The sequence below is a fragment of the Anomaloglossus baeobatrachus genome, chromosome 3 (assembly GCF_048569485.1).
Source record: "Anomaloglossus baeobatrachus isolate aAnoBae1 chromosome 3, aAnoBae1.hap1, whole genome shotgun sequence".
Classification (NCBI taxonomy): Eukaryota; Metazoa; Chordata; class Amphibia; order Anura; family Aromobatidae; genus Anomaloglossus; species Anomaloglossus baeobatrachus.
The window spans coordinates 120,670,226-120,695,970 of NC_134355.1; the positions used below are offsets into that span (position 1 = coordinate 120,670,226).

The window sequence follows — 25,745 nt, forward strand, 5'->3', positions numbered from 1 at the left end:
TGGTTACGCTGCATGGTTAGTACCTAGTAGCACCCCATTTGGCAAAAATCCCAGCTTATAAATGCTTTTTTGAAGCCAGCCAAGAGTCTTCCAATTTTTTTTTCCAAGGAATTTTCATCCATTTTTCCTTGGAAAAGTCTTCCAGTTCTGTGAAATTCCTGGGTCGTCTTGCATGCACTGCTCTTTTGAGGTCTAGCCACAGATTTTAGTGATGTTCAAATCAGGGGACTGTGAGGGCCATTGTAAAACCTTCAGCCTGTACCTTTTGAAGTCATCTATTCCGGATTTTGGCGTGTGCTTAGGGTCATTATCCATGTGAAGAAGATATCCTCTTTCCAACTTCAGATTTCTTACAGATGATGTTATGTTTGCTTCAAGAATTTGTTGAAATTTCATTAAATCTCTCTCTCTATTCTCTCTCTCCTCTCTCTTCACTCTTCTTCTCTCTCTCTTTTCTCTCTCCTCTCTCTTCTCTCTCTCTTCACTCTCTCCTCTCTCTCTTCTCCCCTCTTCTCTCTCTCTCTTCTCTCTTTCCTCTCTCTTTTCTCTCCTCTTTTCTCTCTTTCTCTTCTCTCTCTCTGCCTCGCTCTCTTCTCTTTTCTCTCTCTTTTCTCTCTCTTTACTCTCTCTTTTCCCTCTCTTTTCTCTCTCTCTCTTTTCTCTCTCATCTTTCTCTCTCTCAGACCTGGCGATGATCAGCTGATGCGGTCACCTGACGGAATCAGCTGACACTATTAGTCGAGCGGTGAGGCCGGTTTTTTACCGCCCGGCCGGCTAAACTATCAGCTGATGCTGTCGGACAGGAGTCTGCACAGAAGTGTGTAGTTTTTTTTTTTTTTTTACACTGATGCATCATCTGATTGCATAAAAGCCATTTATACAATCAGCTGCTGTGTCATGTGATTCAGGCCCTTGAACCTGACACATTATCTGATCGCTTTGCCTTCCAGCAAACCGATCAGATGATATTGGATCCAGATTGGACGGCGCAGGACCCTTGACCCAGGATTACTGCGGAGGGGGGTTCTTTATTTCAATAAAAATGGAGTCACTAATTGCGTTGTGTTTTATTTCTAACAAAAATATTTTTCTGTGTTGTTTTTTTTTTACTGTACTAGAAATTCATGGTGGCCATGTCCAATATTGTCATGACACCATGAATTTTGGGCTTAGGGCCAGTTGATAATATACAGCTATCCCTAACCCCATTATTACCCAGCGAGCCACCCATCACCAGGGCAGCTGGAAGAGTTGGATACAGCACCATCTGGCGCTTCTAGAAAGCGCCCTTTTCTGGGACGGCTGCGGACTGCAATTCGCAGCAGGGGTGCCCAGAAAGCTTGGGCACCCTGAGCTGCGGATTCTAATCCCCAGCTGCCTAGTTGTACCTGGCTGGACACAAAAATTGGGCAAAGCCCACATCATTTTTTTTTAAATTATTTCATGAAATTCATGAAATAATTTAAAAAAAAAAAAAAAAAAAAAAAGGGCTTTCCTATATTTTTGGCTCCCAGCCAAGTGCAAATAGGCAGCTGGGGGTTGTGGGCAGCCCGTAGCTGCCTGCTGTACCTGGCTAGCATACAAAAACATGGCAAAGGCCACGTAATTTTTTGGGGGGGGCAAAAAACTCCTGCATACAGTCTGGATGGAGTATGCTGAGCCTCTTAGTTCTGCAGCTGCTGTCTATCTGTATGGAGGAGAGAAGACAGCAGTTGCAGAAGTACAAGGCTCAGCATGCTCCATTCACTAGTGTATGCAGGAGAGCAAACAGCAGCTGCAGAACTACAAGACTCAGCATACACCATCCAGGACTGTATGCAGGAGATTTATGCCCACCAAGAAAATTACGTGGGCTTCGCCATATTTTTGTATGCTAGCCAAGTACAGCAGGCAGGTACGGCTGCCCCCAACCCCCAGCTGCCTATTTGTACCCGGCTGGGAACAAAAAAAATAGGTAAGCCCTTTTTTCAATTATTTAATAAATTTCATGAAATAATTTAAAAAAAAATCGACATGAGCTTCACCACATTTTTGTGTCCAGCCAGGTACAACTAGGCAGCTGGGGATTGGAATCCACAGCACAGGTTTGCCTGAGCTTTCTGGGCCCCTCTGCTGTGAATTGCAGTCGCAGCCACCCCAGAAAATGGCGCTTTCATAGAAGCGCCATCATCTGGCGCTGTATCCAACTCTTCCAGCAGCCCTGAAAGCGGGTGGCTTGCTGGGTAATAATGAGTTCATACTAGCTTTATTTTACTAGCTAGTATTAAGTCAGAGATTCTTAATGTCAGGCAAGTTTGACCTGGCCATTAAGAATCTCCAATAAAGGGTTAAAAAAAAAGACACCACACAGAGAAAAAATACTTTAATAGAAATAAATACACAGACACATTAAAGACTCCATGTTTAATAATCCCTCTCATCCTTCCACGATCCATGGTCTTCTGTCTTCTTTCTCCTTCAACCCATGCAGCTCTGCTACATCAGACAGCGCTGCATGGGAGGAAGATGCTGCTGCTCCCGTGCGCTGCAGTCTATTCACTCAGTCAGTGAGTAGAGGCTGCAGGCTTTAAGCCGTGACGTCACCGCAGACAGGCGGGTTGCTATAGCATCGGTGATCTCTGTTATTTACCGGCTGTGGCAGCAGGTGAATAACGAAACGGGGAAGCAGAACGGGGAGTCGACCATGTGCCAGAGCATTTTGCCGGTATACGGAGATGCTGGTGTGAGATAGTGAAACAGCTCCCATTGTTCATGGCCAGAAATATGTACCTGGTTAAAGATGTTAAAAAAAAAAAAAAAAACAATTTCTACAATTTTCTCCTTGTTTTTTTTCTAGTCTTGAGGCTGCAATTCACATGCTTGTAATGTTGCATGTTTATTGAACATTTGTCACAGCTCAGTTTTTTTTCTTTTGTCTGTTATCTTGCTTTAATGCAAGTTGGGGGTGCAGCCCTCCTGATACTGAGGCTGAACAATTACTTGCTTCTCACTTTTTGCTGTGTATTTAATCTGGGACCCAGCTAACCACTTTACCATCCATATGAAGTTTTGACATGACACTAGTCAGGTACAGAATATGTTTTTAACTTTAGTAGGTTAGGGACTGTCTCAGATGGGTACACCGTGACGAGGTGAGACAGCTTCTTACCTTTTTGCAAAAATGTATATACTAAGTACCCTGTTTATTAAGCACTTGCAATTTATTTATTTATAGTCAGGGTATTTTTTCTACAATTTTCTCCTTGGTTTTTTTCTAGTCTTGAGGCTGCAATTCACATGCTTGTAATGTTGCATGTTTATTGAACATTTGTCACAGCTCAGTTTTTTTTTTTTGTCTGTTATCTTGCTTTAATGCAAGTTGGGGGTGCAGCCCTCCTGATACTGAGGCTGAACAATTACTTGCTTCTCACTTTTTGCTGTGTATTTAATCTGGGACCCAGCTAACCACTTTACCATCCATATGATGTTTTGACATGACACTAGTCAGGTACAGAATATGTTTTTAACTTTAGTAGGTTAGGGACTGTCTCAGATGGGTACACCGTGACGAGGTGAGACAGCTTCTTACCTTTTTGCAAAAATGTATATACTAAGTACCCTGTTTATTAAGCACTTGCAATTTATTTATTTATAGTCAGGGTATTTTTTCTACAATTTTCTCCTTGGTTTTTTTCTGGTTAAAGATGTGCATGGCAAGCCCCTGTATCACCTTGCAAGCATAGTTTAGACGTATATATTTGTGTCTCATAAATGTGAACATTATTTATTGTATGTAACTTTATAACCTGCAGCTGTCAGTAATGATGTGATAATACTTTATAAGGGACAAAAATGTCATTATTCAACCATAAGAGGACGCTGTTTCTCAGCACAAATGAAAGACTGCAATAGGTAGCTCAGATGGGGGCGGAGCTACAGGCTGATAAAAAGAAGTATATCACAGGAAGTAGAGCAGCAGCCATCTTGGAAGCGGTTGGCAGTTGGCAGTGAATGAATACAGAGACAGAGGACGTGCAGAAGAGGGAAGAGATAATATTTGCGACTAGAAATCTATCATCTTGATCAGAGCTGTGACACTGTATCCGTATCCTTACCAGATGGGAGAAGATTGCTGAAAGAACGCTTTTGCGCTTTTGTGAAGTTGATAGGACGTTGCCAAGGAGACAAGCCACAGTGACCAGCAGTACTGCTCAGCTGTTGGAGAGGCCTCTCATCTGACTGCGTACTTCAGACATATTGTCCAGAGCAGACCCGGGTCGGTAAGATAAGTAAGGCCCACTGCGCCATCGCCGTGGGTAACCATGCACGCACCTCACATCAGTTTGGCGCCAGAATATTTGAGACTGAGGCAGGGCCTGTAGTTAGTTTAGTTAGGCATAGTAACACTGTCAGGCCACAGTTACTGCAACAATCACCATTTGGTACCATCGTTTCCAAGACTACATTATTTAGTTCTTTGCCATTGAGGTTTCTCTGTGGACCACAACGACCTCACACCCAGATGTTACTAAGACCCATCACAGACTTTAGGGCATAATCGAGCTCATCCAGGAGGGAACTTGTGTTGAACAAAATATCTGTTATTTATGTTTTTATGCTCTTTGCTAAGCAGCTGTAGTATATAGTAAATTGTTTGGCTATTCAAGGTGAATCGTGGGACAAATCCTCCATTAAAGGGCACTATATTTATATTGGGGCAGGGGAATAGTCAATTGGGGGTTAGAGTAAATTTATTTTAAGTTTGTAAACTGTTGTGCTATACTGCGGGCGGCTTGTATTTCACACCCATCCAATTTTTTTCATGTTTAAGGGTATTAATAGGTAGTTGGCGGTTGGAATATCCAGTCATGCCTGTAGGTAACATATAGTGTATATATTGTAGCAGTCTCATGTTGTAAGGTGCCACCCTGTATAGCACAAGGGTCTCAGCCTCTTCGCTGAGTGTTTGTGGTTTTTCCCTGAATGTCTTCCCCTGTTTTGATTGCATTCATATTCAAATTGTAGTAAAGCACTTTTGTTAGTTAATCTAGTTTTGGGGCCGTTTATTTCTCGTTCGTGACTTCGCTGTATCCTAAAGAACCCACCCCGGTGCACGGCTTACACTGGAACGATCACCGCGTACCGGAGAGTTCAATGACAGGACCTAGCAAGACATCAAGACATCATAGCCATGTGACCAGTCTGTAGCCAATGAGATAATAGACACGTGACTGGTCACATGCTTTTTTTGACGTCACGGAAGGTCCTATCATCAGTGCTGTTTACTGGGAGGACGCAGCGATTATTGGAAGGAAAAGCAGCGGGAGACAGAGTGCAGGACGCGTCACAGGGACAGGTAAGTGTTATGGCAATGTTTATTAACTGTATGTGTACATGTATAATGTGTTTTCATGTGTTTGTGTTTGCCTGCCATTGGTTTCAATGGGGCTCGAGAGGTTCGTGGAATGGTTCGTCGAACCGAACTTGAACGCGGCCTCCGTTCGACGAACCAAACCGAACTCAAGCCGATAGAGGCTCGCTCATCTCTAATAAAAACAACAATCTTTTTGGAAATATGCTAATATTTCAGATTATAGATAAAACCATTTACAATGCATGGAGGGTGATAAAGAACTGCCTATGTCACACCACTCACAAAGGGGTGGGCAAAATCCACACTACCGTATGTATATGAAATTAATACACATACACACAGGAATAGAATCCAGCTGCAGAGAAGTAGTAAAGTGCATCAAAGTAACCAGCATGTGCATGAAATATAACTACAGCTGGAGTAATATTACCTTGAACAATGATCGGTGAGATACAGTCACAGGCAATGTTGGGGTTCCGACTATCACTTTGCAGGCACTAGACCTGCTTCTTCATAGAGGAGTGCATCCCAGTTGTGTGCTTAGAGTACCTTTAAAAAGGTCGTGCTAAGTGGTCATGTGACTGGGAATGAAGTCATGCTCCTTACCTCATGCACACGTTACATCCATAGTGGTCACTCAGGATGCCAGGACGTCTACGCGCAGAGCAGTGAGCACAATTACCTGCCAGGACCGTCAATGAAAGTCCTGGTAACTGATCACATGAGCCGGACAAAGAACACATTGGGGGGCGATGTGTTTTTTGTCCAGGTCACGTGGTCATTGAAAAAGCGGGCTTAGTACCCGCAAAATGATTGTTGGAACCCCCACCCTGCCAGTGACTGTGTGTCACTGATCATTGTTCCAGGTATCAGTCCTCCAGCTGTAGTTATATTTCATGCACATGCTGGTTACTTTGAGACACTTATCTACGTCTCTGCAGCTGGAATCTTTTCCTGTGTATATGTGTATTACCTTTATATACATAGTGTGGATATCCGCCCCCCCATTTTATGGGGTGTGACATAGGCACGTCTGTATCACCCTTCATGCATTCTAAATGGTTTCATCCCTGATCTTAAATATTTGCATATTTCCAATAAAGATTGTTGTTTTTGCACAATTTAACGTGAATTAAAGTCCGTTCATTTAAAACTCAAGAGGTGGACCTCCAGGCAAAATATTGGAGTCAACAAGTTGGTTCATCAGAAGGTCTATCAGTTCTGGCGCTATAAGCACAGCAGTGGAGGTGCCTCGTATGCTTCATAATAGTGAGATCACGGACATCCATGCAAGCATCATGTAATACACATTACATGGCCCGAAAATCTGTGAAGAAACCTCAACTTCAATATTGTCATAAAAAGCGTCTTCTTGAGTTTGCAAAAAAACTATGAAAAATGATTGGTAAAAAATTGGAAATGGGTGATTTGGAGCAATGAGACAAAAGTCAATAGAGTAGGCTCTCTTGGGTGCAAATCAGTCTGGAAGAAACAAGAAAAAAAGGGGTTAACAGATCAAGAAATTGAAGCAACCGTCAAGTTCAGTGCAGGAAGCCTGATGATATGAGGTTGTTTCACAGTCAAAGGTGTTGGATACTGGAACAGGATCGATGATGGTCTCAATGCTGAGCTATATGTGAGTATCCTACAAGACTAATTACTTCATACACTTGAGTACTATGTGTACTAAAATGATGACATACTGTTCTAGCAGGTCAATGACCTGAAGTATATGTTTAGATTGGCGAAGAAATGGTTCAATGCCAATTAAGTAGAGGTGCTGGATTGGTCCCCCAGATCCCAACCCAATCAAACCCTTGTGGGTGGAATTGAAAAAAAAAAAAGCTGTATACATATCCACGTGAGTAGACCAGTATGCAGCAACAGTGGGAACGTGTAGAAGAGACCTGGAACAGATTTCAGTCGAGACATGCTTTAATCTCATCAAGCAGAAGTGAAGGAATCAGGATAAAACAATGTGGAGACCTCTGGCTGCTAGAGAAACAACGAAGGACCCAATGCACTTGGTGTGGAAGGAGGGCGGTTTATTTTGACGCATTTCAAAGTGGTCACTCTTCTTCCTCAGGAAACCACCGGGTTACCTTTTGGTGTCAGAGGTACACCTTATAAAGAATTCAGTGATATTGATATTAGCACCAATATGCCACATGACCTACCATGTCAACATACAAATGCTGCTTTCTGGCATGTGTTCTTTCTTAAAATGACTTTAATAAAATGACTTTGTGGTGCTGGACTAGGTAGAGGTGAAACAAATCAGAACAGTGAGGACAGGAGCAACCAAGCTGGAAGTAAAGAAGTGTATCTGAAGTTATTCTATGAAACGTGCAAGAAGTTGTGCACCAGCTATCATGTGTACCATAAATAATAGCCAGCAAAGACTGTTAAGTAAAACTATGTTGTTTTTAATGAAGCGGTGGTCTCTCTTCTTGAATGGGGCAACATCTGGTCCTGGCCAGCATATGTCATGAGCATCATGCGTCCTGCACAAGCATACCGCTCCCATGACATTAGTCCACATATCCAGCCAGGCCCTCATCTTTCATATAGCCTGCCAGGGCATGAGAGAACAGCACCTTAATCACAACTATCACCTCAGGCTAACACCTGTTAACTAGTTAAATCTATGACAGCGGGATTTAACATGCGCCAGCGGGGAATACGTCATTCTCTGCTGCCATCTGCAGCCTAGTGACATCATCAAGGAGGTGCCGATGACTTGTCATGACAGCCAAGGCTCAGCTGATGACCCATATGTCTGGCGTGACGTAGCCCCAGTAAATGTTGACTAAGCACCAGCATTAATAGGAACACAGAATTTGTGCTGTTGCCCTGCTCTGTACAGCACAAGTGATCAGATGCTCAGAGTTTAGGGGACTATTAAAAATAATAAGTGTAAAAATATGAAAGAATTTAAAAAACAAACAAATTCAAATCACCCCACTTTTGCCTCATGTAAAAAAAAAAATACACATATTTGGTATTGCCATGTTCAGAAATGCCTGATCTATCAAAATATATATTTTTATTATCTGATCAGTAAAGGGCGTAATTAGTAAAAAAACACAGAATTACATTTTTTTTGTTTACGCAACATTGCAATAAAATGCAATGAGGTGATAGAAAGATCACATCCACACCAACATGATATATTTAAAAACATCAGCTTAGGATGCAAAAAATAAGCCATTAATTAGCCCCAGACCCTGAAAAAGGAGAACATTACAGGTCTCAAAAAAAAGGCACCCAAAGTGCAATCCTTTGTTAAATAAAATATAAAAAACAACTATACATGTTTGGTGTGAATTCGTACTGACCTGGGGAATCATACTGCCAGGGTCAGTTTTAGCATACAGTGAACATGGTAGAAAAAAAATACATTGTGGAATTGCACTTTTTTTGCAATTTCATCGCACTTGGAAATGTTTTCCATTTTCCAGTACAATATGTGGAAGAATGAATGGTGTCATTCAAAAATATAACTCGTCCCCAAAAAAACAATCCCTCATATGGCTATAGTGATGAAAATATAAAAATGTTTTGGCTCTTGTAGGAAAATGAAGAAAAAACAAAAACGAATAACGGAAAATCGCCAGCTGCAGAAGGGGTTAAAATGGACAAAATTGACTTGTACAATTGCTATATTTAATGGTTGGCACCAGAGAAGAGGCTTTTGCATTTGTGAGTTTGATTAGAAATAAAATAGTGTATAGAAAACAAAGTTTAAAGGGAAAAAATGGTAATATGCATTAAAATACAAACTTTATTTACACTTTGTATTTCTCTAAGTGTATTGTGTTTTCTGCAACATATGGTCTGGAGATAATGTGGTGCCCCTGACCCGGTCAGGCACCACTAAGTACTGCACGCATGCTGGGACAGTACTTCCAGATAATCCTAAGGGCCAGAACAAGGTGTGTACGCACAGACACATAGCAATCAGGTCTCCCACACCTTTAGAGGGGACCCTTGAGTAGTCTCCAGAGAGGGCTAGCTTTCAAATCTTTTCAAGAGGTGTAGTGGAGGGGCTGGGAGCTAAAGTGCAGAGGTTGTCAGGAAAGGAGTGGAGCGAGCCAGTCTGGTAGTGGTAAGCGATGGTCGCTAAGGGATACGCGCGCGGCCACTAGTCAGACCCTGCACGAGGGTAGTAACCTTGGCAGGGGAGAACGGTCACCTGGATAGTCAGAGAAAAAGTGTCCAGGGTGACTAGGCACGTACGGGGAACAGGTCCCTAGAGCAGACTTCAGTTTTAACTATCTGCTAAACCTGCCGGTGAGGGGAACTACAAGTACCTCACCAACCTCACAGAGTCTGAGCCTCAGCAGCAACGCAGGGACCCATAGGGAGAAAGAGCCTGGAGCCATCTCACCTGGTCAATGCTGCCGGCAAACGGGCCAAACACAGGGGAGAAAAGGCAGTTGCAACTCCCTGGATAGACCCCCATTGTACTTCATGTCAGGGGGTTATCCGAACACAGAGTGCTAGGAAGGCGAGCTAACAGGTTACCCTCAGACTGGTCTAAAGGAGCCCTGGTTAATCACAGCATCGCCCGGGTAAGCTCACCATAACAACATCTGAGTGAGTAAAAAGCAGTTGAAAGACTTTTGGACTGAGCCTGAGTTATTCCTGGACTCGCTACCCTACTCACCCAAGCCCCTGGGTCCCGCATCACGGGAGGCTAAATCATCTGGCTGCAGACCCCATCAGCCCCAGACGCTCATAAAACCTGCAGCGGCGGTCATCCACATCCCTGACCGCAAGCCGTGAGTGGCATCACGACATATACAAATCTAACAGTACCTGTTGCCATATTGAAGAAACCCTGTGGCGTCCCGGAATAGGATCAGCATCCCTCGGGCGACACAATAACAAATATTAAGGTAAGCTCTATATGTAGGTGTAGAGAGACTTGATTACATGAGCCCTGCTATAAATCGTCCGAGCTGTTAATAAGGGGAAATTAACTAAGTGAGCGAATTCCCACCATCTTTCCTAAAGTTCCACTCCTATGCCTGCATATGGATGTTATGGATGTTCATGATTAATGGTGCTGCATGCACTAAAAACGCTTTGGTGTTTTGTGTATGGTCATTAAAGGGAACCTGTCAGGTGCAAAATGCACCCAGAACCACGAGCAGTTCTAGGTGCATATTGCTAATCCCTGTCTAACCGTCCCTGTATCTCATGGCATACATGAAGAGATCTTTAGAAAAAGTATTTCTAAAGATCTTTTATCATATTGAAGTGAGGGGCCAGGGGCGCCTCTGGCTGTGTAGTCGTGGCATCAGTAGATTCAAGGCACACCCCTGGCTCCATCACTCCTTCAATGTTGGGGACTGACTTGGTGGGGCAGAGTGCGGTCGTGTTGTCGTCGACAGTGACACAAACAGTCTTCAAGCCAGATGTGATGCAAATAAAAGACATGTTTATTAACAGACTTGACACACGCAGTTTCACTCCGGCTGTTGCAGACAAGGAAAAAACTTCCTGGGCTGGGGGACAACCTGCCTTGACCAATCCTCCCGTGGGGCTGTGCCCTGATTACTCCGCTTCACCGGGCTCCCACTGTCGGTTACACACACCCCGGACCTACACCGGTTGCTTCACTCTCGAGGATTCATCCACTCCCGTTCTCTCCGGCGTCCCCTCTTAATTCAGCCCCCACACTCTGCCTTTTGATCTTCGCTCTCTCACGTCCCGGATCCAACAACCCTCTCTCTCACACATACACACACTCTCCCCCTTGGTTTCTGCCGGCTCCTCCTCTCACTGTGGCGACAGCCGTCCCACCCGGCCACTAGGGGGTGCCCTAACACTACAATATAATACAATACACTTTTATTAAAACAGCTTTAACAATTCCGGGTTAACTGTGCTGGTACTGGTAGGGGGTAGGCTCACCCACTACATGCCTCCCCTCTTAAAATCCGAGCCTCCCGGCAAGGCTCTTAACTATAACCATACATTAAAACACCGAACATGGCATAAAAAAATACCCTTCAGCTCCAGTCCACAATAGGCGACTCAACAGCGCTTCCGGTCTTTTGGGGCGCCCGGAGGCTCAACAGCGCTCCCGGTCTTGTGATGGCGCCCGGAGGCTCGACAGCGCTCCCGGTCTTGTGATGTCGCCCGGAGGCTCAACAGCGCTCCCGGTCTTGTGATGGTGAGCAACAGGCATATCAACTGTAAACTCTCATAAAACTTTAAACTTTGCCGGTCGAACAACACTACCGGTCCTTTTGAAGAAGCCAGCTCGAGCGACCTACTCCGGAGGCCAGGACCGCTTCCACTCGGCAGCTTGGGCCTGGATGTAGGCGCCCAGGGACTGCCCAGGTTGGCGGCGGACTCTCCGGAATGCAACAGGAGCGAACGGCGGCTCCGCTGGCGTGGCCTCTTCAGTTTCCGGTGGAGGTGATGGAGTCGCCACTCGGGGCGGTTGAGGTACCGGTTGGGGCACGTCCAGAACTATTACCAGTCTGTTGGTGACGCTCTGGTTAACCGCCACGACCGGGGTACCCTTTTCCGGGTCAGACTTCACCTCCGGTGGGACCGCCAGAGTACGCCGGGAATGGGAGGCATCTACCGGCGTCGGTTTCTGCTGGCTCCGGCGTCGTTCTTGGTGCTCCTCCCACTCCAGCTCCTGCTGCCACTGAGCCGCTTCCCGGGCGGTCGGCGTCCGGGTCACGCCAACGGCGAACAGGCCGCGACTACCCGCGTCCGGTAAGAATTGTACCTTCTCGCCCGGGTAAAGAGTGTGGAGCCTCTTGGGTAGGCCCTCCACATCCAGGTGGACCCGATTGTAAAAGTAATCGTCCCCGGTGCTTGCTTCGCGGATAAATCCGTAGCCCTCCTGCTGGTTGAACTTCACCACTATACCAGTGGTGAATTGCAGGGCCAGCTCCTCACCGCCGGGACCGGACATCATTTCCCGGGCGGTGATCTCTGCAAGCAACCGCTCCTGGACGGGATCTGGCACCGGAGACGGAGCCCTTGGATAGGGAGTAGAGGACGGGACTACAGGGTCCCAAAAGAAGCCCCGGTGATCTCGCTCCAGCCGCTCGGCAATCACTTCGGCCGGTTCACGCTCGGGGGCAGTTGGTGCTGCGGCTGCGAATGCTGTGGTGACGTGCTGGGGTGTCTCCACAGGGGAATAGGTGATCCCCAGAGGACGATTCCCCACCGGTAGCTGGGCGGCATACGTTGCCCGGACTTCCGTGGTCGTGCCCCCGGTGGTCGCGTCCCAGGTGGTCAACCAAGTCACCTTCTCCGGGCGTGCGGGGTCTCCTGACCCGGTCGGGATCTCTGGTAGGAACACTCCTGCTATGGCAGCTTGTTTAGGGCGCTCCCGGCTTAGACTGGTCAGGGCCATGGCGGTGGCGAGATCCTGTGGTCGTCCGGAAGCTTCCATCTTTTTCTTCTGCTGTATAGAATGCAATGGCGGCGAGGTCAATGCTGAGGCTGGAAGAAAAAGAGGCAGGCCCATGTTTCCCGCTCTTAAACAGACTCCACCCCCAGCCTCACGCATCATCTTGACTCCTCCGCGGCGGTTCTTCTTTTTCTTCAGGATACCGCCCACTTCGTATTTCTTCATATCTCTTCGTGCCCTGGGACTGGCGCCTCCCCTCTTTGGGCGGAGTACTCTGTGCTTCTTCTTCGGCACCGGCCAGCCCCAGGCTCTTCTTTTGGCGCCAATTCTGCGCGCGCTTTCTTCCTCAGCTTCACAGACGGCGGCCATTTTGCCGCCATCTTGTGCCCGGTCCAACGCCTTAGGCACTTGTTCCTCCCACCATGGGACTGGAAATCTTCTCTCATAGCCCGGATACGGTGCACTCGGCACCACTTGGTCTCCGGCTTCTAGGGTTCCTGGCAGAGGAATCGCATCCTGCCGACTACGCCACATGAAGTGAGGGGCCAGGGGCGCCTCTGGCTGTGTAGTCGTGGCATCAGTAGATTCAAGGCACACCCCTAGCTCAATCACTCATTCAATGTTGGGGACTGACTTGGTGGGGCAGAGTGCGGTCGTGTTGTCGTCGACAGTGACACAAACAGTCTTCAAGCCAGATGTGATGCAAATAAAAGACATGTTTATTAACAGACTTGACACACGCAGTTTCACTCCGGCTGTTGCAGACAAGGAAAAAACTTCCTGGGCTGGGGGACAACCTGCCCTGACCAATCCTCCCGTGGGGCTGTGCCCTGATTACTCCGCTTCACCGGGCTCCCACTGTCGGTTACACACACCCCGGACCCACACCGGTTGCTTCACTCTCGAGGATTCATCCACTCCCGTTCTCTCCGGCGTCCCCTCTTAATTCAGCCCCCACACTCTGCCCCTTGATCTTCGCTCTCTCACGTCCCGGATCCAACAACCCTCTCTCTCACACATACACACACTCTCCCCCTTGGTTTCTGCCGGCTCCTCCTCTCACTGTGGCGACAGCCGTCCCACCCGGCCACTAGGGGGTGCCCTAACACCACAATATAATACAATACACTTTTATTAAAACAGCTTTAACAATTCCGGGTTAACTGTGCTGGTACTGGTAGGGGGTAGGCTCACCCACTACATGATGCTAATGAGGCCAGGGACTAATCGCAAGGGTGTTTGTTCCCTTGGCTACTTGGCCCCCTTAGCATGTTAGCACACCCACAGGGATGTTCTTACATGCTAATGAATGAGCAGTGTTAGAGGCATGGTCGCTCTCACATCTGCTGCCACCACTGGTTTTTATCTTAGTGTGCGCATGATCAGAACGTCCCCGGACATCCGGGTCATGTGCACTACGCAAGTTTGAAGCTGGAACGTGTACAACAGGTTTCATATTATGCATGACTGGATGTCCAGGAATTCTGATCATGCGCACTGAGCCGAAATCCCACAGGGGTGTGCTTACATGCTAAGGGGGCCGATTAGCCAAGGGAACTAAGGCCCTTGCGACTAGTTACTGGCTTCATTAGCATATGATAAAAGATCTTTAGAAATACTTTTTCTAAAGATCCCTTTAAGGCTATGTGTCCACGTTGCTTTTTACCTGCTTTTTACCTGCTTTTTTGCTGCTTTTTCAACTGCAGCGTTTAATGCCAAAATGGATGTGTTCTGCTTTTCAAGCAACGTCTATGGGAATTTGGGTTTCTTGTGCCCACTATGCAGTTCAAACTGCAGCCTTTTTCTGGCAGAAATTTGGACAAAAACTCAGCTTTGCAGTGCAAAAACCAAATGGCAAAAACAATTGACATGTCAATTGTTTTTGCCATTTGCGTTTTGAACTGCAAAGCAGAGTTTTTGCCCAAATTTCTGCCAGAAAAAGGCTGCAGTTTGAACTGCATAGTGGGCACAAGAAACCCAAATTCCCATAGACGTTGCTTGAAAAGCAGAACACATCCATTTTGGCATTAAACGATGCAGTTGAAAAAGCAGCAAAAAACCAGGTAAAAAGCAGGTAAAAAGCAACGTGGACACATAGCCTAACTATGCTACTATATACAGGGACGGTTAGGCAGGGATTACTAATATTCACCCAGAACTGCTCGTGGTTCTGGGTGTATATTGGACCTGACAGGTTCCCTTTAATTGAATGTATTTCAAGATTTTAACATGATCCTTTAAAGATTCAATATTTTATTCTGTGTAGCCAGAGTTATCCTTCCTTTCTTCCAAGATATTTCTTTGCCATTTTTGGTGAAGTAAAAATGTATCCCAAGTGGTGGTGCACAACTCAAGACAAGACCTAATCCAAAAGACAGAAAATCTATTTTCAGCTCCTTAGGCCCTGTATCAGCTTTCCCAGATTGTTTCTTTAAGAGGCAAGAAGAAGGTAACATTCAAAAATAATTTATTTCAGGATTTTTTTATATTGAAAGACACATATTATTCATCAATAATTCAACTATTCCTGTACACCATGAAAATAGAAATAAATGAACTAGAAATGCTTTAGATCTGTTCATGCTTTTATTGTCTAGGACAACAATTTTATCATACTTAGGAAATACACTAGCACTTAATGTCAGTAATTTTAGAAATGGGTTATAAAATGATCAATAACATAGACAATAATGAAACTACTTTTAATATAGATAATTCATTAGTTTCCCTTCAAACCATTTAAATCTGTTTATTTTCATTATCTTTTATTTAACTTGTTGGAACATAGGAGTAACCATAAAAAAATGCGCTATTCAATAATAAAATGACAAAACTATCATAGGATTTCAAGTAACTAAAATGATATTCTCAGCTATAACAGATGACATCTGCCATGACCAACCAGTAGATTGATTGGGGACCACACAATCCTCATTAAATAATCAGTTATCCTGCTGGTAGTGGATAGATAATTGCACATGAATGATATGATCTTAAAATAAATCACCTGCTTTTAGCATCTTGTCATTTTAGGCCTCAAATTTGCTGCTGATTATTTCTTGATATATTTCATAATAGTCATAGATATGTTTGTCTCTGACAGAGCTCATAAGGCACTCTTTAGACAACTACTGTATATTAATTATACAAGTGTAGCTTTCGGCAGCCACCACTAGAGGGAGCATTGAAGCAGACGGCATACTGTCCTTTTATAGATCTTAGTGAATAAAGGGGTTGTCTACTACAGTCCCTGACAGAAGTTCTGTTGCTTATCCATGTTATGTAAATAAAAGCTTATAACTGTTACGGTTCCCGTTTCTGGGTATCTGTGTGTCTCCTTCCTCTTTGCTGTGGCACTGGAGACTATGTTCGGATTTCTTGCTACTGCACATGTGCGAGCGCTGGAGACTAAGTCCTATCTTGGAGCCATTGCACATGTGCGAGTGACATCATCACTGCCACGAGGTCACATGTCTCTGACACCTTCTAAGCTGATTGGCCGCTAGTCATGTGCTTGTGACACGAGGTCACATGTCTCTGACACCTTCTAAGCCGATTGGTCACTGGTCATGTGCTTGTGATGCCTTGCTTGGTGATAGGCCAGCGTGACATCATTGCTGTCGTTCTGGCAGCGGATTGGCTCTGGTGTCCTCCATCTTGGATGAGGCACAGAGTCTATATAAGACCCTGACACACACTGCTCGGCGCTCAGTCCTCTTGGTTCATGCATGAGAGTAGACGCTCTGTGCACGTCCCTCTAGGCATCTCTCTGCCTATGCTAGGTGAGCGCTACCGGCAGGGTAGCGTTCTTGTACCTTACAGCTTCGGCTGCAGTCCGTATCCTTGCATCTTATTGGAGCGGACATAGGCAGGTGCCTGAGGCACATGGTCAGGCTGGGCCTTGTGATTCTACTCGTAGGTGGACGTTGCCGCTAGGGTAACGTTCCTTATACTGCGTCTGGCAGTTGTTCCTATCCTCGCACACTAGGGGAGCGAACAGAGGTAGGAGCTTTGTGCGGCTTGTGCTGCTGTCCGTCTCTTTTGCACCACTAGAAGAGCGGACCTAGGCAGGTGCCATATCTAGTGGTTCGTGTCCTCGCACACTAGTGGAGCGAACGCAGGTAGGAGCTTTGTGCGGCTTGTGCTGCTGTCCGTCTCTTTTGCACCATTAGTGGAGCGGACCTAGGCAGGTGCCATATCTAGTGGTTCGTGTCCTTGCACATTAGTGGAGCGAACGCAGGTAGGAGCTATGTGCGGCTTATGCTGCTGTCCGTCTCCTGGCACCGCTAGAGGAACGGACCTAGGTAGGTGCCATTTCACACTCACTGCTTTTGTCTCTGTGACCATTAACAGAGACCATTCCACACACCCTCCGAGTAAGGGAGGAATTGCTTTATTTCCTAACTATATTCCTCTGTGAGTTTAACAGAGGTATTGCACTCTGCACTTGTGCTACTACTATTTACAGCGGCACACTTACAGTATATACTCTTCCTCACTCATTAACATATCCCTTTTACGTTAATGCTAAATACGGTAGTCGCTGTGACTTTAACAGTACACGCCGTGATTGACTCTAGTGACACTGAGACGTATCAGTGTCAGTATTGCTTTCGTGGTACAAGATACCCCTTATCCTCTGCCATAGTCTGCAGCAGAGACTTTGCACGGTGGACCCGGACTGTCTGATATCTCTTTGGTTTTTATAATCAGACAGCCCCCTTAACAATAACCTTACTTCAAATTCATCCATTGCTTTTATAAATTACTCTTTTGAACGCTGAAACCCTCCCAAATTTGGTTTAGGTTATGAAAATAAAGTTGCTGCAAAGCTGAAATATTCATCATTTAATGAACACAGAAAGGTCAGATTTTGGCAAGACAAAAGTCTTGTCACCCACAGAAAGTGATGTGAAATTCAAACAAATAATAACTTCTAATACAAAGATATGTTCCATAACATTGGTGAATGAAGTTGTGGTGCTATTAGAGCCATATGTAATATTTTGTGTGACTTCCATGAGCTTGAAGGACTGCATCCATGCGGTTCAACAATGATTCAAACAATTTATTGATGAAGTCATCAGGAATAGCAAAGAATGCAGTCTTACATGCCTCCCACAGTTCATCTAGATTCTCTGTTTTTGTCTTCCAAGCTTCCTCTTTCACCTACCCTAAACATGCTCAATGATGTTTATTTGTGGTGACTGGGCTGGCCAGTCCTTGAGCACCTTGATCTTCTTTGCCAGAAGGAACTTTGTTGTAGAGATGGATGTATGAGATGGAGCACCATCCTGCTGCAGAATTTGACCCCTTTTATGATTGGGAATGGAAGAGGTAGCTAATACTTCTTGAAATTTATGCTATTGATATTGCCTTCCACCTTGCAAATGTTTTGCACTCCCCCATACTGAATGTAACCCCAGACCTTTCCACGACCAAACTTAACTGTTTTCTGGATCCATATGAGCTCCAGTAGATCGCCTGCAGTATTTGCGGCGGCTGTGATGTAATTCAACTGAAGATTCATCAGAGAAATCCACCTTCTGACACTTTTCCGGTGTCCATCTCTTTAGCAGGCTGTGGGACTTGGCAAATGCCACACAATTTATTAATTGCCTTTTATTTAGTGCTGGCTTTTGGGCACTGATTTGACCATGGTGGCCATTTTGAGACAGAATCTTACAAACTGTTCTAGTTGACCCAGGGACTTGAGGTGACCAGGCCTGTTGGAGCTCTGCTGCAGTGGAAGAGGGGCTGGCTTTGGATTTTCTAACCAACAAACGTTCTTCCAGAGCAGTTGTCTTGCAAGGTCTGCCGGACCTGGGCTTGTCAAAAACATCTCCAGTCTCTTCAAATCTTTTTTTAATTCTTTGTACTTGACGCTGAGACACATTAAAGGTGCCAGCCACCTCTGCAGTGGATCTGGTCTTCAGCCTCTTGATAATCAAGGCTTTGGTCACAGGGTGGATTTTTGGCATGTTGTCAGAGGTCAGGTTGCAGTTCAACTGAAGATCTGGGGTGCTGGGTTTCTTTTTATACACACCCACTAATTAAGCGATCATTTAATGAGCACAGGTGAGGATGTAAACAAGGATTGGGTGCATTATATGACAAGGTGACAAAACTTTTGTCTTGCCAAAATCTGACCTTTCTGTGTTCATTTAATGATCAATATTTCAGCTTTACAGCAACTTTATTTTCATAACCTAAACCAAATTTGGGAGGATTTCAGCTTTCAAACGAGTAATTTATGAAACCAATGAATTTAAAGTCAGGTTATAAGATTTTATTTACATAACATGGATAAGCGACAGAACTTCTGTCAGGGACTGTATTTGCCAACTCCTTCTTAAAGGGAATCAAGTAAAACAACGCTACTAAACTGCAGAAATTGGCAGGGGCTAGCTGGCAAATTTTGGCCTGCGGGCAAACAAACAACAGTGGCCCATGAGCAGTAGCCCATCATTTTTGGGTTTACCTAAGGCTGCTTCATATAGGAGGAGAGAATACAAGACTTTATACAGATAAAGGAGGAAAAATAATGGGATAGGTATGGTCAAGTGGCTACTGAGTATCGGCATGTGACCATAATTATGAAATTTACATATGACATATTTGCAATCACTTTCCTGGGAATATAGCCCTAAACCTGTGTAAATGTTAGTGTAGTGTGTGTGCTAATATACTCCCCCTTCACTATCTTCCCTGGTGTCCAGCGCAGTTCTGTTGATCTTTTGAGTGACCTGACGGCTATTCAGACTCCCCAGAACACACTGCACTATGTCTGACCAGAAATGGCTTTTACAATGTACATTTATAGAGCATTAGAAGGAGGCTCAGTACGAGGCTCAATAGACTTATATTGTAAAAGAGACTTCCAGGTCACAGAAACATATAGTGAACCGGAGAGTCTGAAGAATGGTGCAGACATTGCTGCGGATAGGTTCTCGATACCAGAAGACGATCGCAGGTGAGTGTATTAACACACTGACCTTACACTACATTTACATAAAATCAGAAGGGGGAATTAATGGAAGCCTTCATTAAAGCACAACATAAGTGACATAAAGTTATATCTTTTCTTGAATATATGACTGGTGTATGATATATTTACTACAGACATCCAATGTTATAGACAATCATCCAGCTGAAATGGGCACTGGTGTTTGCGGGAGCCCCTCTCTTACCAATTGTTTTGCCCATGTATAAAAATAAAATGCCTCTTTGTAGGATTTTTTTTGTTTGTTTTTTTACATTAATATTACTCATCATCCCCAATTTACTATATATCTGAGCATTATCTGGCACTCTATATTAGCATAACAAGATATACCTTAAGTAAACCATATGCATGCAGCCATTTGACATATCATGTCCATGCCATGTCCCTAGATATGTGCATCTGCTCTCATCAGCATCTGCAAGGAAACATTAAAAATGGTAGAATTCACAACAACATATTTCTCTTTCTTAGTCAACTCACTAGTTTACTTTTAAACTTTTTAAAAATGTATAAAAAGATATATTGATATTCATCTTTTAAGGAAAATCCCAATAAACTGTCTATTTTAGAGAAAAAGTTAGCTTTATTCAGTCATTTTTTTTCTTTGATTCTGAGTTGATAAGTGTGTCTGGATTGTGAAGTTAGAAAGAAATGTATATTTGTTTATGAAATCAGTTTTATGAATGTGGAAATTGAGTGGATACTTTGTGTACAGATCAATAAAGCCGCGTGACAGAAATAAACCAAGGAAGGCGCTTTAAAGTAGACATTTCTCAGATTCATAGTGTAGTTCCCCTGAAGCCATCAGGTTCTGCATTCCCACTAGGATGCAGGACCTACCCCCTTAGGTACCCAGAACCCCAGTGCCGGTAGCACCAAAAACCCAGGTAATCCCAGTTTTCCCCAACAATCCCCCATATAATGGTACCTAGCTAGGGTGGGACCATGGATGGCCGCCTAGAGGTGGAGTCATTGCAGTCCACTAGTTGCCCAGGTGGGAGGGGCAGACTGTGGAGAGAAGACAGTAGTCATAAGGAGAACTGCAGTGACAGTGGGGAGTGCGGGAGTGTGAAGGTGGGAGAGAAGTGGCACCCTGTCTCGGGTTAACGTTGACCTGGTACTCAGGAGAGGTGGTTGGAGTATGGTGGAGTACTCCTGGAACTACGGACCAACAGGGTACAGGACCCTAGGACAGGAAAGAGCTTCAAGCCGACCTGTAAACACCTGCACAGCAAAGGGGACCATCAAGGACCTTGCTGACGCTAAAGAATCCAAAGACTCTGTAGCAAAGAGAAAGACGGGGACAGGACCAGAGACTCCAACCCCATAGGGTTCACGCTAGTGTTAGGTGGACAGAGGTGGACAAACCACAAACCGGGGGCCTCCAGTGTTCTATATGTACCGCCCCGGGGCTCGGCCGGCTGCCGAGCCGCTCAGGTCCGTGCTCGTCGGTGGGTGGCTCGAGCTCTCCACGGACCCGGGGGGGTCACGTCGCTCTGAAAGGGGGTTGGCGTTACACGTAGGGACTTTGGTGGGGAGGTCCACGGCCAGAGCCGCGGTGGTTTGCAGGGGATTTAAGTTTGTGACGCCACTCACGGGTTGTGGTGAATGGATGGACACCACTGCTGCCGTTGACTAGGTTCCCCGGGATGGTGTTGCGCAGCTTGGTGTTGACCCCCTCCGTGGGTAGGGGGATGATGGTCCAAGGGGCCCGAGGGAGGTGCTGAGGCGAAGGGATGGATGCGTGCTGGGGTGTCGGTGCGGTGCGCGGCCCGAAGGCACTGGTGTACTCAATATGATAAACACGCTGAAGTCTCTGGTAAACCAAACAAGATGGTGAGCGGTGCCCGCAGCCGGCTGCAGTTTTCCCCTTAACAGGTTGGTGGTTTCCGCCTTTCTCCTGCACCTCTCTTGTGTAATAAATCACGACTCTTATGTCTAAGCAACGGTAGTCAGCTCCCCGGCTTGTTACGTGTTGGGAGAGCCCTCTTTGCCCGCAGACGCTGGCCCCTCAGGTCTCTATGCTTGGGCGGTGGCTTTACCCCTATGGTTGGGCTGTTGTCTTCAGTCGGGTCTTAGGTGGGAAAGGTCCTAAAGTCCAGTTCTCAATCAGTTGATTTGACTCAGCCCAGTTGTTTCTGGGCCTCGTACTGGGTCTGACTACCCCTCCTGGTGCTCCGGTTTCCAATCGGTTCCCCGGTTCGGTACCGGCGGGCCACCGCCCGTCCCCGGTCCCTACGGTTCCACCGGCTGTAATCCCAGCTCCTGCAGGTGGCCACCACCGTCTGCCTCTTTGCCAGAGGTGACTGGGCTCGAACCCAGACACCTGGTGTAGACTTTGGCAGGCCTGAGCACAGGTCTGCCCTTGAACTTGACTCCACTTCACTCCACTGCCAAAGCTTAACTCTAGACTAACTGTTTTCCCGCCTCCGGGCCTGTGAACTCCTCGGTGGGTGGAGCCAACCACCTGGCTCTGCCCCCCCTGATGTGAACATCAAACCCGGAGGGTGGTGACAAAGGTTTTGAAGTTTGGCTGCTGTCACCTTACTAAGGGGAGGGGGTGTGTCTGCATGGGACTACCTGGGATGACCTGGCTAGTCCAGGGCATCACACATACTACAGGGACCCATTTACCAGATACAGGTGCAGGGGAAAAAGGTACCAGAGAACCAGACTGGCACTTGGACCAAGGGGACCTGGAGGCGAAACCAGCTGGCTTCGGGCAACCAGCTAACACGGTAAGAACAGTGAGTAAACCAGTTGCACTGAATACTTGTCTGGACTCCTTGTTCCGACGTCCACCGCACAATACACCTGCTAGGTCAATACCCTACTTGCGGAGGGACTACCATACTAGCTGCTATACCATCAGCCCCAGTAGAGACACTACAGCGGCGGCTCCCTACATATAGCCACAACACCGCAACTTATTCACAAATCCCCTGTAAATATCCCCATTACAAAAAGGGCCCAGGGCACGGAACCAGGTAACGGCCACCATTGTGACATTCCCAAGAAAGACACTGCCCGGAACTGAGTACCCCATATCCCTGGGTGCTACAATAGATTTATACAATAACAGATAATTATGATTTTACATTAAAGGAGTGGTGCAGTCTAAGAAGATTGACCAGCTGTCACATCTAAGCCGAACCCCCCAAGAAGATGCCAATTGTTGTAATGTAATTTTGTGGAACATGATTTTATGTCTTTCAATGTTCCTACTAATTTTACCATGTTTCATCCTCTTAGGCTGCAGTTCCATTTGTGGTCATCACAGAGTTAACTGTAGGGCCAGCCATTAGGTGGGAAGGAGTGATCGGGATCAGTTAAAGCTATTTCCTGTTTTCAAGATCAGATAGGGATTACATTGCAAGCATAGAGATGAGCGGTGATGTTCCTGATGTCACGGCTCATCATTTTCCCTAGTCTTGTGGAGTGCAGCGTGTATTCTGTGGCTCCATAGTCTTTGATGCAGGTAATCAAGGAATGCCATGTGAACCGCTGGACTACATTGGAGCTGGGAACTTTGCTTTCTAACAAATTGCTGCAAGCTGAAAAAGGAACAGTGTTTTGATTTTATTTCTATCTTTTTATGTCTTTCCGGTTTCCATTTTTGAGCAACATCAAAATCCCTGGATTACAGCTGGCTTGCATAGATTATTTTTATAAAATGGTGAATCAGGGAACGTGTGGGTGAGTATTTTTACAAATAAAGTATTTTTGTGTGTTTTTTATTTTCACTTACTTAGTAATGGGGGTGTCTGATAAATGTCTCTCCTTTATTAACATCAGTGCTTGATGCCAGCTGACACCACACAGCTGAGATCAACCCCAACTATCATTACCGCAACTGCCAATGAACCAGGGCAATCGAGGAAAGGCAAGGTGAAGCTCCAGAGTTGATCCGTCTAAAGTTATGAGCCATTTCTGGGACGACTGGGGGCTGGTATTTTTAGGCTGGGAAAGGCCTAATAAGTAATAACTATGGACCGTCCCAGCTCACATCTCACAGCTGCCTCCTTTATCTTTGCTGGTTAAAAAAATGGGCGGGCCCCGTGTCATCTTTTTTATTTATTTATGTATTTATTTATTTAATTAATCCTAAAAAGTTGTTCAATAAGCTACACAGGGTGCAGTTTTATTACATGTCAGGGGGTTGTGCAATTATATGTCTATATGTCTGTCTTTGTTTGTATGTCTATATATATATAGGTATGTCTATATCTATCTATCTATCTAATATCTATCTATGATTCTATCTATCCATCTATCTCTGCAGAATTCATTAGCTTCCAAAAAAGCTAGAAAAATGCAGGTAAAATGCATTAAAAAACGCATTGAAAACATGCCTCTACGTTTTTCCTTCTAAGAGATGCAGAAATTAATTCATCCAAGTACTCAATGTGTGCACATACTGTACCATTACAAGTTGCAACGCAGCATTACAAATTAAAGTAGTTAGTTAAACAGCTGTGCATAGAAGGTGGATTCGGGCCAGGCTGGAAAGCAAAACTAATAAGTATGGAGTTACCCTTGACACCAAGTTGCTCTTTTATAATCCTTAAGGCTACTTTACACGCTACGATATCGGTACCGATATCGCTAGCGTGGGTACCCACCCCATTGGTTGTGCGACACGGGCAAATCGCTGCCCGTGGCGCACAACATCGCCCGGACCCATCACACTACTTACCTGCCTAGCAACATCACTGTGCCCGGCGAACCGCCTTCTTTCTAAGGGGGTGGTCCGTGCGGCGTCACAGAAACGTCACTAAGCGGTCGCCCAATCAAAGCGGACGGGCGGAGATGAGCGAGACGTAACATCCCGCCCACCTCCTTCCTTCCGCATTGCGGGCGGCGGCAGGTAAGATGAGGTTCCTCGTTCCTGTGGCGCAGGAGCGACGAACTACATCGTACACGCTGCAGCAGCGATATTTGAGAAGGGACCCCCATGTCACCGATGAGCGATTTTGAACGTTTTTGCTATGATTCAAAATTGCTCATAGGTGTCACACACATTGCAAATGTGGCCGGATGTGCGTCACAAATTCCGTGACCCCAACGACATCGCATTAGCATAATGTGTGATTATATTGTACAGAGGAAGATGGAGCATTTACTGCGTGTTACTCCTTATATGTCAGTGTGATTGCAAGTAAAATTGACAATGTTCTCTCAAGCTCGTGTAGTTTCCTCATCTTGTGGTCCGAGAGGGCCAGCGATGATCTCAGCATGGCAGAAGTGAGCATGGAAGTCTCCATTAGGTCTCTTTCACACACCAGTGATTCTAGTACGCATGTTGCTGTTCTCATACAGTTAGGTCCAGAAATATTTGGACAGTGACACAAGTTTTGTTATTTTAGCTGTTTACAAAAACATGTTCAGAAATACAATTCTATATATAATATGGGCTGAAAGTGCACACTCCCAGCTGCAATATGAGAGTTTTCACATCCAAATCGGAGAAAGGGTTTAGGAATCATAGCTCTGTAATGCATAGCCTCCTCTTTTTCAAGGGACCAAAAGTAATTGGACAAGGGACGCTAAGGGCTGCAATTAACTCTGAAGGCGTCTCCCTCGTAAACCTGTAATCAATGAAGTAGTTAAAAGGTCTGGGGTTGATTACAGGTGTGTGGTTTTGCATTTGGAAGCTGTTGCTGTGACCAGACAATATGCGGTCTAAGGAACTCTCAATTGAGGTGAAGCAGAACATCCTGAGGCTGAAAAAAAAGAAAAAATCCATCAGAGAGATAGCAGACATGCTTGGAGTAGCAAAATCAACAGTCGGGTACATTCTGAGAAAAAAGGAATTGACTGGTGAGCTTGGGAACTCAAAAAGGCCTGGGCATCCACGGATGACAACAGTGGTGGATGATCGCCGCATACTTTCTTTGGTGAAGGAGAACCCATTCACAACATCAACTGAAGTCCAGAACACTCTCAGTGAAGTAGGTGTATCTGTCTCTAAGTCAACAGTAAAGAAAAGACTCCATGAA

The 25,745-nt window shown here is 45.5% G+C and overlaps 1 long non-coding RNA gene across 1 annotated transcript in view; it reads right to left on the bottom strand.

The window, feature by feature from the left end:
• The window catches only part of LOC142295042 (uncharacterized), a 31,356-nt gene extending 11,205 nt beyond the window's left edge, over positions 1-20,151 (bottom strand). The window contains exon 1 of the long non-coding RNA XR_012751348.1: positions 20,077-20,151. This is a non-coding gene — a long non-coding RNA (uncharacterized LOC142295042). The remainder of the gene's footprint in view (positions 1-20,076) is intronic.
• Between the last annotated feature and the right edge of the window lie 5,594 nt (positions 20,152-25,745).